Genomic DNA, 6,858 nt, shown 5'->3' with positions numbered 1-6,858 from the left:
GCTGTTCTCTACAGGCACATAATGCAAATGGTCTTTATGTAGTACCCAGTTCAATTAAAAATTAAAGTGGGCTTTGGAGTAGGGGCATGGCTCTCTCTTTCTCTAAACCCAAGCATGTTGTTAAAGGAAAATGAAAAATCTCTGCATCATGTCGGAAGAGCCACCTTATATGGGACAGAAGCAAAACCAAAATTAAGAGACTATTTTTAATTGCCACTAATCTCATAATTCTTTGGTTTCATTTTGACTCTTTAAAACATTTGTAAAATATGAATTTTACACGAAAATTTATAAGATTCAATCTATCTATCTATCTATCTGTCTATCTATCTATCTATCTATCTATAATATATACATTATATAATTTTTGTCATGATGTTAATGGACGTATAGAGTACTAACTAATTCTAGAAAAAAAGGCTTTATCTAGTTTCCTGTGCATGATTTTGGGTTTGAGTCTCTATCAGTTTTCTGCAGGGAACCATGACCATGCCTAACAGCAACTTTAAAGTCTCCAAATAGATGACAAGCCCCACAATGATGATTCCATCAAGACGAGGATAACACCACTAAGCTTACAAACAGCACCCAAAGATTGGTTTTGGACTACAAACTGCTCAAGACAATATCGAGGTGGTTAGCTGAGATGACCCCGCCTCACAGACTACTTGAGCAAGGACCTAAGACAAGCCCTGCATTTTCCCATTGTGCAGAGACTAGACAACCAATGATACAGGTACCTCTCCCAGAACTTGATAATTAATCCAAAAATTTCCTTTTTATGATCCCCTAAAGATGCTTTCACTCCCAGACAACAGGAAGTAAATTTAAGAAAACAACACCCACATTCCCAAGAGGTGGTGTGAGTGGTTTCTGGTCTTTCAATGGGTTATCAATAATTGTCATTATTTAGGATGGTTGGTTAAAGTTGTTCATTGATAATGGTCAGGAAAAAAAGTTACCAATGAGATTAGATTCAAGGTTCTTGTTTGAAAAACAAATGATAAAAAGAATATAGATAAGAGGTAGATTATTGAATCTACTCTAAAAAAGAGATATAGAAATAATAGGATAAAAGGGTAGATTATTGAATCTACTCTAAAAAGAAAAAGGGAAGGATATAGATATGATAAGATAAAATGTAAATTATTGAATCTACTTTTAAAAAGCAACTATTATTTTAAAATATTTTACATTGGATTGGATTTTTGTATTTTGTATACAAAGTATACATATTGATACAAATTTGAGATTGATTTTGTTAGAAAATACTGCACATATGTTTATAATCTTGGTCAAAGTACTGTACCTATACAGTTCATAACAATGTAATGTAAATTGCTAATTTTTGAAAATTATTATTACCAACTTATTAGGATATAAGAAATGCAAGTTAATAGTCATTATAATCAAACTTGTAGTCATATTACGTATGTTTTCAAGGTTCATCAGAAATATATTTTGGATATACCAGTCATCTTCAAACACTTTAGAGATCTATAGAATATGGTATTTAAGATGTTTTAATAACAGATTTTTTTTCTTTTTTCTGATGATGAGACATGTCTGCTCCTGGCAGTTCCAATCTACCTCAGGGAAGATGATGGACACTGAAGGAACTCTACATGGAATTTACTTTCTTTGTGGCAAAAGTTAGCCACTGGGAAAGAATGTACCCTTACATCGTCTGCTGACAGTATGGTGTTCAACATGGACAAGCAGGACACAAAAGAAAGGTCTGCTGCACCTTGCCAAGACAAAGTAAGACAGTCCTTCAGAAAATCCTGCTTCACATAAGTCTGTCAGGTATGCTAGGCCTGAAGATGGATCCCCCAACATTGCAGAGGATCTTTGGGTGACTCTCCAGGCAGCCTGCTGTTTTTGTCATTTCTCACATTTTTTAGAAGTAGCTTGTTTGCACTTCCTGCTTACTCAGTTAGTATTATTTCTTTCTCAGGTCTCTGAGGAAGTTGAAGATTAGATATTTATAGTTAGAGTTTTCCTTGTTAACAAATTCAGAAAAGAAACTCACTAAAGAGGTGTAAAATGTATAAGTTTGAAAGACATCAAAAGATAGTTTTTGGTTGGTAATGCAAATTAGGATAGAAGGTGAATTAGGTACAATATTTTGGATTTGCAAAGATAGGATAAATAATAGAGTATCTTCTCTGAATTTGCCAAATGCAAATGGACTAGACATTGTTGATGTATTTATTGCCTGTATATATTGTATATACTTACTGTATTTATTTGTATATAGTTTTTCTTACATTAGTTATAACCTTTTATTATTTTAGACAAAAAAGGAGAAATGTGGTGATATATTGTATACCCCAATAATGCTTACCTGAGGATCAAAGCCACTAAATTAGACATAGAGGTCAGGTAGTGGTGGCACACAACTGTAATCCTATCACTCAGGAGGCAGAAATCCATCTGGATTTCTGTGAGTTCAAGGCCACACTGGGCTACATGAGAGAAACAGAACCAGGCAGTGGTGACACACACCTTTAATCCCAGGAAGTAATATGACAGGACACAGAAAGGTATATAAGGTGTGAGGAAATAAGAACTTGCTTTCTTGAGGCTGAGGATTTCCTTGAGGTAAGCTGGTGGCTGGATGTTCTGCTTCTCTGATCTTTCAGCTTTCACCCTAATATCAGGCTCTGGGTTTTCTATTATAAGACCTTTTAAGGTTCATGTTACACTTACCGTTTAAAGAAACCACTCACTAGGGTTCTGCTATGACCAATGATTTGTGAATCAAACATCACCTCTAGGTTCTCTTAATATGGTGCTGAGTCTTCAGGATATGAGTATTTATTCTATCAGAAAGAAGATAATATTTCTCTGGCTCTCTGTACATGTAGAAATAGCCTTTCCTTTCTGGTTCATATTGAGCTTATAACTTTCTCTGCTTTTTATTCATTTTATTTATCTTGAGTGTGTATGTGAATATAAAATATGTGATGTCTACTCTGGGCTGTTAGTTTTACACACATAGGAAGAGGAACAATTATGATTCTGTTATAACTACTTCTAGCAGATTAGTATGTGGGCATGTCTGTGGGGCACTTTTTTTTATTGGCAATTGATATAGGAGTGCCCAGCTCACAGTGTGTAGTACTATCCTTCTGCAGATAGACCTGGGCTGTATAAAGCTTAAGGTATGACTACTTAGAAACTCCTTTACAAAGTACATGTGACCATGAGGTTGGGTTCTATAGCTAAAAGGCCCAGAATCTAGTGTGGTCTCTGAGGTCAGTAGGCCAAAAAGCATAGAAGTCAGTAGGCCAAAAAGTGCATGTGGCATCTCCCCTAAGGATGAATTCTAATAACTGAGAGCTAGAGTCTGTGATAAACATTCTGGGGAATTTGGGTGAGGTCTACCTCTGTAGCAAAAGATGGATAATGTCTGCCTCCACAAATAGCACAAAGGTCACCAGGTCATTAACAATATCCACTCTTAGCCTTCTGATAAGGAAAACAGATATTTTATCTCATCCATTGCAGAGAGGCCCCTATGTGCTTAACATTCATGGCTCCCTACTGCTCTGGGGATATAAGGACCTTTGTGCCCCCAACATGTCCTGATTTCCCCCCAAGATGGACTGTAACTTATAAACCACATAAGCCCTTTCTTCCCTGAGTTGCTTTTGGTAAATGTTTAAACACATCATCAGAGAAGCAAACTAGAAGTGTATGGGTTAGCTATGGGATATAATCTTTTTGTCACATTCCAAATGTGCATTAAAACAGTATCAACACCAGACAGAGTGGCACAGAATTACAGAGTTGAAAGGCGTAGCAGGAAGACTGCAACAAGTTTAAAGCTATTTAATGAGTTCCAAAAAATTCAAAAAGGAGCTAGAGAGATTGATCAAAGAGTAAAGATGAATTCCCAAGTATAAGACCCTGACTCTGAATCTCTAGTACCCACATAAGAATGTTGGGGGCTATGGGAGAGATAAGGGAATCACTGGGGTTGACTAGCTGCCAGCCTTACTTTAGGTTTAGTGAGAGACTTTGTCCCAAGGGAATAAAGCAGGTGTGTCATAGAATATGATACTCAACATCCTTCTCTGGCCACACACATATACAATATATACACTGCATTTAAAAAAAAAAGGTTAAAGAAGAAAACTTGGCCAATGAGTTCATTCAGTGGGTAAAGGAACCTACAGCCAAACCTGATGGGCACTCACATGGTAGAAAAAAAGAACAATTGTCACAAGTTATTCTCTGAACTCTATAAGTGCATATATGTGTACCCCCACATAAATAAATAAATAAAATGCAAAAACAAAAAAGAAAATAAAAAACAAGAAAAGCTTTCTAATTAAAAGAAAAGGATAAAACAAAAATGAAAAAAAAAACACAGTTACGAGGCCTGGCCAGTGGGTGGACCAGGAATGGTTACCACGACTCAGAAAGTAGACCTGGGTCCCCAGCTCCCAGAGAAGAAGAAAAAGAAGAAGAAAAGAAGGTGGCTGCAGAGGTCACAGATCCAGAGACTCAATACTCAGTCTTAAACAGTAATGATTATTTTGTCGATGGCTCTCCTCCAAGGGCCACATCCCCCTCTAACAATGTGGGTGAAGGGCAGGTCTCTGAGATGCCACTGGGCAAGAGAAAGAAGAAAAAAAAGTCCCCTAGTGCTCACTTGGGGGAGCTCCTGGAGTCTGAGGCCACAGGAGCAGGATGGAAAAAGTCCCCCGGCCCTAAAAGGCAGGTCCGTGAGCAGTCAACAGAATGCCTCAGTGGAGAGAAGAAAAAGAAGAAGAGGAAGTCCTTACCACAGGCTACCTCCCGGTGCTCAGGGTTGAAGACCTCCCTAGACGCCAAGCATGCTGAAAAGGTAAGCAAAGCTGGTAAGAAGTCCAAAAAACACAGGAAAGAAAAAAAGGTTCTGAACACTGAAGCCTTTCCTCCCCAGGACCCTTGGCTCTGTGAGACTGGGGATGCTCTGCACCCATGCTCAGAGTGGGCAGAGGCCGGGGAGCAGGCAGCCTTGGGGCACAAAAGGAAACAGGGGAGATCCAGAGAGCACAGCATGAAGAAGAAGAAGAAGAGCCACCAAGAGGGAGATATCCTCCCAGTCCACTCCAAGCTCTCCATGGAGAACGGCCTGAAGAAAGGAAGTAAGAAGTCAGTCAGAAGTGAAGCTTTGGACTATATCCCTATAGACAGCCCAAAGGCCTCTGGGAAGAAAGGCAAACCCAAGAAAAAGGTGGACCAGCCGGATGGTGAAGGGCTGGCTGTGAGAAGGAGGAAAAAGAAGAGGAAAGAGAGTGAAGTAAAGGAAGACTCTGGGCAGGAGGAAGAAGAGGAGTCGGACACAGACCTGGAGGTGGTACTGGAAAAAAAGGCAACATTGATGAGGCCTGCATAGATCAGGTGAGGCGGGAGGCCTTGCAAGAAGAGATTGATCATGAGTCGGGCAAGACAGAGGCTTCAGAACCCAAGAAGTGTACGGGAACCCAGTTTGGCCAGTGGGACACTGCTGGCTTTGAAAAACGAAGAACAGAAGCTGAAATTCCTGAAGCTTATGGGTGGCTTTAAGCATCTTTCCCCATCATTCAGCCGTCCTCCCAGCATGTCTAGCAGGTCCAACATGGACCTGGACAAGAAGTCTTCAGACATGCTCCAGCAGAATCTCCAGCAGGACTATGACCGGGCCATGAGCTGGAAGTACAATCATGGGACTGGCCTGGGCTTCTCCTATGAGGCCCGCAAGGTCTTCTACATTGACCATAACGCCTCCAAGTCTATCAAGTTGCAAGATTAAACTTTTTTGTTCTGTTCCTGTTCTTGATCAGTTTTGCATCTGCCAAGTTGGTCTGAATTAATCACCTGCAGATAATTGAGGACCACTTACGATGAGTTTTGGATAAGCAGGTGGAAGCTGCTTGTGTGTCAGGAGCCAGTACCAGTGGCTAAAATCTCCTATTTTCTATATTAAACCTTCCATCTCTTTGGGTGAAAGTGTTTTAAGTAATAGTTGCTAGCCGTTGTTGACATATGCAGCGCCCTGACTAAAGTGTTTTTCTTTAAACCTAATTATGGAATGGGTGCTATTCTCCTCTCCATCTTCTAGATGCTGAAAGTTAAGTTCAGGGATAAAGTAATAAAATTGCCCAGAGTCACCTTCCATTAAGTGCCACCAAGAGTACATCACCCAGCATCACCAATGATCAGTGAATGGAGAAAGCAAGCATTGTGCTGTGTCTTCCATGGGGACCAAGAAGTTTGTTTCCTTTTGTCCTCATCAGGAGGCCAGGGAGGTGCACCAGGCAGATGTGGCAGAGCTTCTTCTCTGTGGGAGATACACGTCTGCACTGGCTGCTTTTCTGCTGTCATCCTTCCTTTGGAGTGCTGTGCTTGGACCTGACGGGCCTGTGCATTGACTTCACCTCAGACAGGACATTGAACAGCAGGGAATCTTGCATGTGGACCCTGGCAGAGTCAGCATTGTGTTCACGGGACAGACAACCTTGGACATCTTGTGTGAAGTCAAATGTAAGGAGGAATGGAGAAGAAGTTCCTTCATCTGCTGTGGGGACCGTCCCCACCCTGAGCCACACAGCAGTCTTCAGGGAGCTTAAGGTTCAGAGATCTACGTGACCTGACTTTCTCTTCTACCTTTCAGCAGTCTGGCATTGAGGCTCACATAAGGACATCTTCCTATCTCTTGGCCTGGCACCTCACACAGACATCCCATTGCAGGTTTGATCTCCCTGGTCTAGCCACGGGTTTGGGGAGTAGAGGGATTGATGCTGTACTCATCCAGGACATTCATTCTTCCGGCTCCATCCTCAGCGTTTATGTAATTGAGCTCGTGGGAATATGGCAGAAATG

General features: G+C 40.8%; 1 pseudogene; it reads left to right on the top strand.

Moving 5' to 3' along the window:
• The first annotated feature begins 4,392 nt into the window (after window positions 1-4,392).
• Window positions 4,393-5,992, top strand: LOC102910548 (lysine-rich nucleolar protein 1 pseudogene; annotated as a pseudogene).
• Window positions 5,993-6,858: the final 866 nt, after the last annotated feature.

This window comes from Peromyscus maniculatus, chromosome 1, assembly GCF_049852395.1.
Source record: "Peromyscus maniculatus bairdii isolate BWxNUB_F1_BW_parent chromosome 1, HU_Pman_BW_mat_3.1, whole genome shotgun sequence".
Classification (NCBI taxonomy): Eukaryota; Metazoa; Chordata; class Mammalia; order Rodentia; family Cricetidae; genus Peromyscus; species Peromyscus maniculatus.
Note: the sequence above shows the minus strand (reverse complement) of the source record. Positions and strands in the feature narration are given on the sequence as shown.